General features: G+C 43.1%; 1 protein-coding gene across 1 annotated transcript in view; it reads right to left on the bottom strand.

Moving 5' to 3' along the window:
• Positions 1-13,087, bottom strand: part of syn3 (synapsin III) — a 119,626-nt gene that overhangs the window by 104,623 nt on the left and 1,916 nt on the right. The window lies entirely within an intron of this gene.

Genomic DNA, 13,087 nt, shown 5'->3' with positions numbered 1-13,087 from the left:
TTTTTTACAATTTTTGAAGTTGCTATTTCCTAAGTCAGTCACTTTTCCATGTTTTTCATGACAGCTTGAACCCTGATATGTGAAAATGAAATCAGGTTGAGATCAAAATTCTACGTTGGCCTCACCTCAAACTATTGGGCACGATTTAAAGCAGTAATTAGGTGGATGTTAACGAGGTTTAGAGGATGCTGGATTACAATTTATTAGCAACAACCTGAAACCAGCAAAATTTAACATCAGCTCATCAGCACTGTAAAACAAACTGTCAAATCCTGGTATGGAAGTTTGGTCACCTGATGTCTCTATCCAACCAAAATATCAAGGTCTTGTGTAACCAGCTGGCTGCTTGCTGGGTTTCTATCCATCCACCCATCCAAGTTCAGGGTCGCAGGGGAGCCAGAGCCCATCCCAATGGTCACCGGGAGAGAGGCAGGGTCCACCCTTGACAGTCCATCACAGGGTGACATATAGAGGCGGACAACCATTCACACTCAAATTCACATCTGCTGTATTAGCGTGATTTAGAGTTTTCAATTAGCTTCGGTTTTTGGTGTGTGGGAGGGAGCCAGATGACCCGAGGAGAACCCACATCGACAAAAAATCCTGCTGTCTGTGCTCACGCTACCGAGCGTACGTCTGATTTCAGGAAATGATCAGAAGCATCAAAGTAGCTTCAGATGTTGCTAAAGACATGCTAAACGTCTGCTATGTAGAGGGGGTGCACAAGTGGTTTAATAATAGCCACGCGTCAGCTAATCCTGATTTGCATAGGATTAGGTTACGCAGGCAGGGTGGGATTGGCAAATAATACAGTGACACAGCAGTGATGATGCAAAGTTGGAGCAGTGATTCACAGCTCATTTCTTTGTCAAGCAGACAGAGCCCTCCGGGGGAAAGGAAATAGTTACATAACGCATGGAAGCTAGCGTGGCGGAGAAGACACTCAGATTATCAAACCGCAATGAAGCAAGCATTCTAGTGGAGAGAAACCCCTTAAACCTGATTAAAACGAGGCGCCTATCATAGAAAATGGAGCTCCGAGGAGATGAAAGTGCATTTCTTATCCAGGCGTTGCGTCTCAGGCGGATGCGTCTGGTGTTTGTAGCAGTGTTTTTGTACTTAAAGCAGGAGGAGAGTCGAACAAGCCTGCAGCGGAAGAGAGAGGATGTGGCAAATGTTTCATCTTGACGAGTTAATGTAGTCAGACAATCACCATCAGGAGGTCTTCCTGCAGTTGGAGCCTGCGCCTGAGGAGCCTTATTGTGTTTTCAAGTCGCATTAGTCGCTGGTGGAAGACTTTCTCAGGCTGAACCTCCATGAAAGTTGACAATCATTAAAAAGTAACTTGTTTGCAGCTGAAAACCAGTGTTGATGAGCGGTTTTATTAGTTTTGTTCATTCATTCTTTCATTCATTCAGGATCTAAAGTATTTGAATTCTACATTTTGTGTGATAAATATATACATGTTGCTGCCCTTGACTGGTTAAAACAGCATCTCTATCATTGGCATTGAGGACATTACGATGCTTTCACTTGAGAGGCAACTGTTTCTACTGTCCTGCATCTCCATGATTTTCTGGGCACCTGGAATTGCAACAGCAACACAGGGGCCGCTGGTTCGATTCCCTGTGTTGCCTCCAGTCTAGTTAGGCATCCATACATCTAACTGGCTGTGTCTGCAGGTGGAAAGCAGCATGAGGAATGAAGAAAAAAACCTGACGCTCCTACATGCTACCTTGTGAAACGCCTCTCTGTCAATGACCACACGTGACGAGAGGAAGAGTGCAGTGCTCTTCGGAGCAGCAGAGGAGGTGAAGCAATGACCAGAGCAGCTTGACAGAGTGCATTGGTGATGAACAATTGGGATGAAAAATGAAAGAGAGAGAGAGAGAGAGAGAGAGAGAGGGAGAGAGAGAGAGAGAGAGAGAGAGAGAGAGAGAGAGAGAGAGAGAGAGACAGTCCGTGACAGATGGCGGGGCTCCGAGGGCTCCGGCGTCAGGCACTGGGACACTCAGCTGCTCCCTGTCCCTTCACTTCTAATGTGAGAGACAAGCAGACTATCCTGAGTAGCAGTCACACGGTGAGTGGGGACACTTCTCACACTGCTTGAGGGAAAAAGTCTCCCATCTCAGAAAAATAGTGTTCTGTGCTGCTCAGTGATTATTGGCGGACTAGACGCTAACTCCTGCAGCTCACGCCCTTCCTCCACTTGTCCCTCTCAGCTCCTCGCTTTTTCGAATTTTTCAAAATGGTGCAGTGGGTGGGGAAAGGCTCTTCAAGCTGTTTTATTGCATTAGTCTTTGTGTTTGAAAAGACAGGCAAGGTTCAACAGTCAGCAAAAAAAAACAAAAAAAACAAACCCACATCATAAAACTTCTCATCTGTCTTACAGTTCCCATTTGAGAGCGGCAGAGCAAAGTATGAACTCAGCTATTTAACAGCTGTGTTAGCAACCCACAACCAGGAGACACAGATTGACATTCGCATGTATATGGAGAGGTGCGTCTGCTTTTAGGGGCTGTTTCTGTAAGCTACATCTTGAGTTAACTTTAGCAGCTAATTGCTCCGCCACAAGCAAGCTGCTGACTTATTCCTCATGAAAGAGATGCAACAAAACTTTAACATCGGTAGCTGGAAGCCACAAAAAATGACAGGCAGAAAAGATGCGAAAACGCTGACTTAGTAATGATTCATATGATGCACAGTCATATTCAGTCTGGTCTTTAGCAGCGCTGCTACTATTATTGCTACATATGGAAATTAGCTACCAGCTAAATCTGGTGTTATGCATCTCTTATCACATTTTGAGATCAATGCCAAATGAACAAAATAAAAATAAATAAAACAAGAGTACATAACGCATTTGTTCGTGTTCCTTTAAAAACTATAGTAGAGGGATGCAAACTAGACAATCAGCAGAACCCTGGATTTTTTGGCAATAATAATAAAAAAAAAACATATATATAAAACCAAGGGGATATCCTTCAAAATAAAAAGCCAACTTTTCACTCATCCTCTTGCTTAACATTCGCAAAAAACACAACTTTAACTCTAAAATGCAGGCAGATATCCTTTTGGATTTAAGTGCATTTCATGACTTTTGAAACCGTTTTCTCTACTGCCCGTCTGCTAGCATTGACCGTAGCTAAGAGGGTCTGGAGCTGTGTAATGAAGAGTGGAGGGTATCTTTCTGCTTGCCTGGCACTAAAAATTATGGACAATGAGCTTATTTCCCAAGAATTTTGCAAGTCACTTTATTATTTGGAAATCTATAGGTTTGTTCAAGGGCATTCCAGCACCAGAAGGTGCGTGTTGCCATCTGTAACATTAAACAGGAGCAATAATTTACCCTCCACCAAACACGCTGAGCAGGCATGGTCCTGGAAGTGATGCATATGCAAATTGAGGTGGATAAGAGCAAATTATAGGGAAAACACGGAAGCAGGTTTGTTACCGTGTCGAGGTCTCACAAAATTAGAGAAAGGCCTCCTGATGTATTGAGGAATACAGGCAGCGTAGGCAACGAAAACTAAGTTGGAGACATAAAAGTAAGCAGGAAACAAATCCTCCAGTCAGACTCTGAGGCAGCTGTCCTACAAGTCCGACAGTGAAGAGGCGGCGAGCTCCATGTCCCGCCTGCCGCTGCTTCTTTCCCTCTGCTGACAGGACACAATATACGGCAGGACTAGTGCATCGGTGAGGGGAAGCTCTGTTCTTGGCTGGAAGAAGAACCACGACAACAACTTGCAAATTTGGGCTACCTTGTTTTGTTGGTAAGTAACTGTTCTCACTGCTGGCAAGGTGTGGTCGTTCGAGATTAATTAGACAATAACAATACAGACAGCAGCTAGAGTAGTAGTTGTACAGTAGGTAGTGTAGTGATTAGGGTGGATTAAGAAGGCAAGCGGCAATTACAATCACGGTGCCACCGACTGTCAGCTCTGGCATCTTTGTAACAACTTGATCCCATTGGGCAGATAAGGAGCTGTTTGCTGTAAATCACTATCTTTACACAGCTGGCACATCCCCCACTCCCTCCACACATCCTGCAAGCTGCTCTCTCTCTCTCTCCCTGCACATCTGAAGACATTAAATCCTTCAGGGCTTTGCCTCTTAGGTCTCCCTGCAGAAACTCAACCCTGAGGGGAATCCACAAGAACTCAAGTACTGCTGACCTGGCTGGTGCAAACACTGGTGATAAAGAGTTGGGAAGAAGAATAAAGGGGAAAAAAAGGGGGGGGGGAGCTTGGATTATCCACATATTTTGGACTGATCACTAATCCTTGTGTGGTGCGCTTCCTCCCACAAGGACGCCTCCTGAAAGCTGATGAGCAGCAGAGTAAGGAATATTAGCGAGGTCTTCAAACTCAAGTGTAACCACAGGCTTCGCTCTGTAATGATGGGGAAGGGCAGGATAACGCCACACACGACCGCGGGATCCCTGCCAACATGTGCGTTTCTCATTCTATATTTAAAAGCCCTCTAATAGATGAGGACACAACGTGAGGCTCATTTCTGTCCTCGGTGTTTCATGTCTGAGGGATTTTACACTTCTAAGCATGATACTAATTAGACAATCTCACAGACTAATCTGACGAGTTCACAATCACATCTACCACTTCCATGTGATGCAAGAATGACTAATTGTGCTCACAAAAGTTTAACAAACTCGAGATGTTGATTTCCCTGATGAGCTGAGTCATCCTCGAGGGTTGTTGCGGACTCTTTGAGGTTTCTTATTAATACTTCGATGAGCAAGCCTCAGGTCGATATCACTCCAGATAAAATATCAATGAGAACGTGCGCGTTTATGATTCCAGTCATGAGGAATGAAGGTGGCACGGTGGTCACCACATCCTTGTCTTAACACTTGCAAAGACTGAAAATACAGCAGGTTCATCTGCAACGCATAATGTGCTGCCCCCCCCCCCCCCCACACACACACACGTTAGTCCTTAGCTAACGTCACAAGATCTAATGATGTGTTAAAGAGCACATTTTAATCTAATGATAACAAAATGTTTTGTTGGAGGGTTTTTTTGTTGTTTTTTTGTGTGTGTGTGTGCATCCCACAGACCAATCAGTACACTTCTAAACTGCACTTGCTCTGATTGGTGATCAGATCGTTGATCAGCGACTGAACGGAAATATCATAATTGTTTTTTTTCCAAAGACGACTGATCAAAGACGGTCATCCATTAACATTTAATTGGAATGTAAGAGTTAAATATGGGTCCCCGATTCTCTGATATGTAACTGACTCTGATCTCCAATCAGCCGTTGTGAACGTGACCCCTTCCGTGCTGCCATGCCTGCATTTTACACCTTTTGCAAAAGTTGCCATGACACAGTTAAGCAGCCTCGGACGGACCGTGGTTGTTTTTCTTTGCCACTAACTCCAACTTCTGTCCGCCGTGCTCACAGCCCATCAGTGGCGCAACTCAACCCACCCCTTGCGCGATGTCATACCGTGAATCAGCGAACTCCATTAAACAGGGTCCTGAAAGTACAGCAGATACAGATGCAGCATTAAAAAATATGATGCAACTAAATAGCCAGTGATTTAGAACATTACATGCTACCGCGCTGTACATTACAACAACATTTTAGTGTCAATCTTCACATTGTTATTCTACTACTTAAGAATGCACAATGAGATTGAACCCAATTAGTAGTTTGACAGACCAAAAGAGATTCATGACATAGAATGCTAGGCCCTTGATGACCAGACTCTTTCTGTGGTAGAAGACCAAATGTTTCACCAGCTAACTGGCTAATACTTCCGAAAGCACCACTACATTTCAGACGCCTCCCTAACAGCCTAGTGGTTGCCAAACACATTCACTGTTTTATTGAACCCAGCGTAAGTTTTATGACAGATATATGGTCACCTAGCTGTTGGGCCAGGAACGGAGGTGTACTTCGCACGTGCAAGATAGCCGCCTCGCACATCCTGCATCCACACATTCTCAAACATTAAAGCTGCAAGTGGACAAGACACAGTACTCGCATGAATGATGGGGGCACTGTAGTGGGGATGTGACGAGGTCTGGGGTCAGGGCACCAGTAAAAATGGAGAAAGGACAGGAGTTAAAAAATTCAGTCGGCAATCAGCTGCATCTGTGCGATGCGTCGTAGCGAAATGGAAACAAGTCAAAGAGCCGTACATGTATGCACGGTGAAAAATGCAGAAAAAGTGGCATGGGAGCAGTGCCATCAGATGCCTATGCAGGTTTTTAAATCACCGGTACACTGACCACCAATTTCCAAGTGTGTGATCCTTGGGGTTTAATAATAACCCTCATCAGGAAGTTGTAGGTACGGTGTGCCTTCTAGCAGGATGCTCCAGAATTAAACAGGCATGAATGGGAACAAGTATGCTCACCAAGCAGTTGGTCATTTACACGTTAAGTGTGGTCAAAAAGGAAGAACATCTTCAGCCTTCAACATTGGGGGGGGGGGGGGGGGGGGGGGCTTTGCATCCACAGGAAGTGCAGGAACTTTTGATTTTTAATTACAAATGTGTGTGGAATAACAAGAAGTAACCATAAACTGAGTCCTGTATTGATTATTTTGCCATTCTGATTACAGGGTATGAAATCACACACACACACACACACACACACACACACACACACACACACAAAATTGTCATGAACACGTCTGGGAACTGAAGTCAGTCAAACAAATAGGCAATTTAAACATCTGTGAAATTGAGTTGGGCATCTCCCATCTCTTTACACTCCAAACAATGAATTAATTTGTGGGGCAAATACCCCTCCCCAGCCTCTTACACACACACACACACACACACACACACACACACACACACACACACACACACACACACACACGATCATTGTTCAAGAGTGGTAAACTGTAACAGGCTTAGAGGGATCAGCATGAGTCTCCCTGGTGTGTCACCACCGCATCTAACATGGCTTTTATTATTCATGACAGTGAGAGCGGCGGAAGGGCCGCGAGTGTGAGCGGATTGAGAGGAGGGGTCCTGGATTCGAGGCAAATGAGGAAAATGAAATCGAAGAAGTTGGAGACCAGAGATGAAATGCTGAGATGGGAAGTGATGGTATTCCGACCTGCTTGCAGGCATTTTTCGAGGATTACAAACACAAAATATGGGACAAATTGGGTGCTGAGGAGCTCCAAATGATGGCTGTCCTGGGGATTAGCGCTGTTCTCCTGTGTCAGTCCAACAATTACCAGCAAAATACTGACCGGAACGGAATTCAATTTATCCCATTTATGCTACTTAGGTCTTTTTAATTCCTTCCAGGTTAAAAGGATAAATGTTTAATGTGTATATTTTGCTTCTGTCCAATACATTTTGTTGAAATGATTCCATTTAGCAAGAGCGAAGCTGTGTTGTTTTCGTCACACTGGACGAAAACGAAAATGACGACGTCAGACCCCTTTTTTCCATGACGAAAATGAGACTAAGACGAACGTCACCATCGCCCTGTGAAGACTAAAATGTGACGAAATTGTATACATTTTCGTCTAGCGAGAATGAGACGAGACTAAATTGTTAGCGGGTGGACGATCAAAGTTTCAAAACATGCGGGTTTTTTCCGCCGAGTATAACAAGTGTGCAATGTCAATCAAGAGCTCAAACATCAGCATGGAGCCAGCCGTAGCTGTTGGTCCGAATGGTCACGCCCCCATCATCAGTACACACACACTAAAAGCCTCGCTCTCGCGCGCACGCACGCACGCACGCACACACACACACACACACACACACACACACACACACAGACGAGTCTGGGCCTGTCTGCAGCATACGAGACACACACCATGGCAGCAGCAGCGGTGTCGTGTGGTAGTGAAAATGATTAAAGCATAGCTTTAGTCTATGTTAGGCTAGCCCTGTGATGCATTTTCTTTTTAGTATTAAGCCTGAAGTTTGGTGGTGGTGGTGGTGGTTCCACCTCCCCAGTGGTGCAGAGACTGCTTCCTAGTGCTACATGCTAAAGCTAGAATAAATGGGGCTGCCAGGGGCCTCGCTAATGTTGGCTCGTTTAAACCAGCCCTTCTATTAATTTAGCATGTTATGAATAAAACCCTGTCCATTTGTGGACAGGTGGCAAGTGAAATGCTTTGACCCATGTTTGTGGGACTGGGAAACATGGTAGTCCTCAGACCTGTTGCTGTTCCCTGTCTAAGCAACACACCTGGATGCTTTAACCAATAACAGCAGCTAAAGCCAATATGGAGGACATGTGGTCGTTCATATGGAAGTCAAGTGTGCTTTTATTTTTTGTTTAATCCTATTTTATTGTGATGCAGTACTCATATTGTGTGCCAGTGTTGTCTGCATCTGCAACAAAATAATAAAAAGGTAGAGAAAGAAAAAGAGGGGAAAAAACCCACCTTTGAAAGTTAGATCAGTTTCAGTGTGCTTCATTCTAACACCTGTATTGTATCTATTAGGTACATACACATATCTTTTATTTAGAGGTATCTTTGATATTTGACTAAAACCTTTGAGTTTTCGTCAACTAAAACTAGACTAAAACTATCAAGGATAGAAATGACTAAAATGTGACTAAAACTAAGAAGCATTTCGTCCAAAAGACTGAGACTAAAACTAAAATGCCTGCCAAAAACAACACTGTGGCGAAGTTGAGTATCAGCTTCTCATGACGCCTTTCACGGCACACACTTGACTCCACCTATAAGTCTGCAACAATAAAATGATTGTTTCTGCAGTCGCTTGGCAACTCACTCTCCTTTTTCCTTATGGTCCTATATATGGTTCAGAGGCCCGGCTCGTAACACTCAGCTCGTATTTATCACCGAGGGTAACATCATGACTCATCCTTGTGTGTCTCGCACTTTCCTGATGATGCTACTAGGACTGAACTGAGAGCGTCTGTAGGGATTTCTTCAAAGTAACCGTCATCATGGATAAAGATCCTCATTATAAAGGTGATTAAATGAGGATTCTGCGTTGGTTATGTAATGTGTGTGTACAGTTTACATTGAAAAACTAAAAAGAGAAGGATTACAAGGGGAAACGAGGAGCGTGACAGTGTTCAGGCAGCAGCGCTGCACTGTTGCATCATGCAAGCTCATTGACAAGAGTTCGGTTGGCACCCATGTTTTCATGCGCATCCAGAAAACCTGACGTGTCTTTGATTCGTCTAAACAACAGACTTTATTTTAGGCATTTAATCATCATCCCACTAATTCAAAGCGAGGGAACCAGACATTCAATCTTGCTAACTCATGTCTGGGTTTTAGAACTCATGCCTGCTTCACTCTAATGTGCATTTTGAAGCAGACCTGCGCAATTCTGGAAAAAAGAAAAAGAAAAAAGAAGTGCTTCTCAGGAGATGACGATCGCTTTTATGAACAAACTGGGATCCAGCAAGCGTGTAACTCAAGACATCAATCAAAATTTCAAATTTTCTTTTTGTTTGAATTAGGAGGGCTTAAAAGCTGCTGTTCAAGTGCATATTAAATGACTGATGTGCATGAAGGTGGGAACTGTAGAGGCCCTGAGTTAGGATGTTATGTTGTGAGCTTAAACTCTGACTACTCAGATATCCCAACTTGAGTAGAGACTTGTGCTGTCAGGCGATTAAAAAATTAATCTAATTACTTTCAGGATTCGTAATTAATTAATTGCATTTTAATCTCTGTTTAAGGTCTCCAAATAAAGAATCTGAATTCTAGGACATTACAAAATTGTAGTGCATGACTAATAAAATGAATACACAAAGAAGAGAAGATTTGATTTCCACATTTTTATTGGTGATTGAATAAAACCTCAGTCAGGGCGTCTTAAGGCGGAGTCTCAAACAGTCAGTCAGTGCCTCTGACTCTGTGAGGTGGAGGAGAGGTAGAATCCCAGCTTCTGTCCCAACCAACTGCTCCTACAGACAGACCTTGATTTTTAATTTTGGGCCTTATCAACACAATTACACCTCACTAAAAAAAATAAATAAATAACCTGAGAAGTACCGACTTAATGAGGACTGGCATAGGACTCCTAAAACTAGAAGGTAAATTAGCATTCTTGAACATCTGGTTCCCTTGTCTTCACGTCAGTGAGATTTAATTGTAGGTTTTGTTGATTTATGGTCCCCGGTTAAAACGAGCTCCATGTAATTCAAGGTTTTATTCCGCTGAATAAACCTCAGTAAATACCACACTTGCTAATATAAGACAATTGCATCTGCACTTCATAAATCATAAAAATGGGGATTATCTTGCTAAAGAAAGCGAGTCTCAAAAACTTTTGTTTGCCACAGAGCTTATTTTCTGCAGTAATCCAGAATCCCATGGGCTTTCTGTTGAGGGAGCTTCCACGTTGGTCCAGAAAAAAAACGCCTCATCCCTGCAGTACTCTACATTTACGGCACATGTACTTGTGCGATAGTACAACAAGCGTATAATCACCAACATTATGAGCACCTAACCTGTTCCAGTACTCACCAAATTCATGACTAGTATCATGGAAGAACTACCGATCTTCAACAGTCAGATCAGCGGAGGACACATTAGCTGGCGTTTGGACGATCAATCGCAGGGCAACATTTGGTGTAATACCAGACGTGAACACAGGCAGCCAGAAACGCGAGCACATGAGAAATCTGTAACTTCTGACGCGTTATCACGTCTAAAAGCAGACACGTCTTCATGTGAAGGCAACACTGAGGTGTCGTGGGAGGTTGCGACAAAGCCTGCTGCTTATTTTAATCAGTGGAAAACCTGTAAAGCGCCAGCATGTGAAGCCACTATAAGTCTTAGGCGATTAATTTCAGTGTGTGAAAACATGCTGCTCAATGCCTTCATTTTGACAACTGCAGCCGGAGAAGGTGTGACACGAAGAGGCACAGATCAAACTGTATAATCAAAAGGAGCTGGTGCTTCACACCATCAATCTGGAGACACTTCCTTCTGGGAGGAATCACAAAGTCATGCTCAAGCTGAGAAAACTGACGACTGCGGTGTCAGGTTGCACTCAGCGACATCACACCGAGAGAGTCTGCAGCACCAGCGGCGAGCTGGTGGCGAGGAGTTACAGTCGAGTCATCAGGCAGTGACCTCACCGCACTTCTCACTGCAGACGCGACATTAGAATCCACACACACACACACAGACAATGAGACGATGAGACAAGCTCATATCTTTCTTTCCGCATCACTGCAGAGATTAGACAGGTCCACTCTAAACAATCTCAGGAGGGTTTCAGGTTTAAGGAGACAACCTCTTCTCAGAGGTTTCCCAAATCTAACGTTTTTCATTGTTCCAAGAAATGCAGAAATCTTTACATACCAACAGAGCTAATAAAAGAACACTGGCTTTTGGAAATGCATCATTTGTGATTTATAATATCTATCAGATGCCACACAAGGTGTCGACAATCAGGAATTAACGGACACCAGTGGCTACCCAGGTACAAGCATTCACCCAGACTATGTTGTAAATATTCATATGAACAGCATCAGCATATGGATGAGGCCCCATTACCACGACTTGCTCCTGCATCGTCGTCTCCTCCCACAATGAAACGGCCGCCCTTCTGCATGAAGTCTGGCGTAGGACACTAAGTCAGCCCAAAACAGGCAGTGTTGTTTGGTAATTTAGATGTTTGATATGAAAAGGGGGCCATTACTGTCTGCAGCCAACCAGTCACGCTGAGGAACAAACTGGTCATGGAGGAACGCCTGAGTCTGCTTCCTGATTGCCTGATTAATATTTCATGGTATTTATTCGGCAACATGGTGTCAATATTCAGAGCTTATACTCTATTCACTGGAAAGAGAGGCGGAGACTTCTCTCTACCGACGTATAACGTTTATGACTAATTAAACAACAGAGTTCAAGATTTTTAAAAAACCTCTCTAAATGAGCTAATATAAATCCTGCAGCGACACGACAAAAGTGGTTCAATTTAATTGGCAGCCAACCCACAATGCCCTTTACATTTTGATTGGTGAATGGAAATGTATGACATCATCTATTTTTCATCTGAGACTGCGTTGTCACATTGAATGTCACAAGTTGTTAACTGAAGCTCTGGCCTAGACGTAAAATCAGCCGTAATTTCCTAAGTATGGATATTTTTAATGCACATTTATGAATTTCTATACTTGTGTTTGTTTGACACCGTTTACAGCAAAAAAGAAAAATCAATAGAAAGACAGAAAAATTATTTACAACACAAATAAAAACAGTTTGCCCAAGGGACATAATGTACAAGAATAATATAATATCATATATATTTCTATAAAAATAGGATTGGACAAGGATATTTATCTTTTTCTGGTGGACGTTCCACCACATCTGCAAACATCTTAAATCTAAACACGGTGCAACAACAGAGGAGGAGTTGCTGTTAGCAAAATATTGCTGTAAAACTGTGGTAGCTGTTAGCATCTAGTAACTGATACATTGGTACTTCCACACGCCTACATGACTACAGACATACCAGCCATAAAAGTGTAGAGGTGAATGGAGCCCGCAGTTTAAGAAGCTAGAATTTGACATATCGGCATCATGATACAGCGACTCAATGGTTAAATGTCACAAAATAAAATCTAAAAAAAATTCCCTCAAGCCGTTCCTGAGATATAACATTAACTGGAATGGGAAACCCCTAAAATACAAAGAAAATACTCCCTAAAAGAACCAAAGTAGTTTAACAGAAATTGAAAAACGAGATTAAATGATGTATAACGAAGTGTAGAGTGTTTTTTGCTCAATGCCTCTTTGACAAACAACTTGTAAAATCGGTGAAAAATCAACACATCTGTGACAAGAGTACCAATAATCTGTCCAATCAATACTGTGGACGTACACTAATGTGGTGTTGCTTCCACAACCAAGAAGTCGTCTCGGTAATTTTTGACTGGGAACAGCTCAATTTGTGCAAAAGCTTAGGTTCCACAAGGAGAGATTGATGAAACTTTGGGTTAGTTAAGAAAACTTAATTCTAAAAAACTTAAATAACAGAGTGAGGCGAAGTTAGTCCACCCAGTCCATACCAAAGCATGTTGTTTACCTCAGGCTTCCATCCCAGTCCTAACGGGATATTCTTTTGTTCATCTGTGAACGT

This window comes from Aulostomus chinensis, chromosome 4, assembly GCF_037954235.1.
Source record: "Aulostomus chinensis isolate RoL2024-O1b breed Wild chromosome 4, RoL_Achi_v1.0, whole genome shotgun sequence".
Lineage (NCBI taxonomy): Eukaryota > Metazoa > Chordata > Actinopteri > Syngnathiformes > Aulostomidae > Aulostomus > Aulostomus chinensis.
Note: the sequence above shows the minus strand (reverse complement) of the source record. Positions and strands in the feature narration are given on the sequence as shown.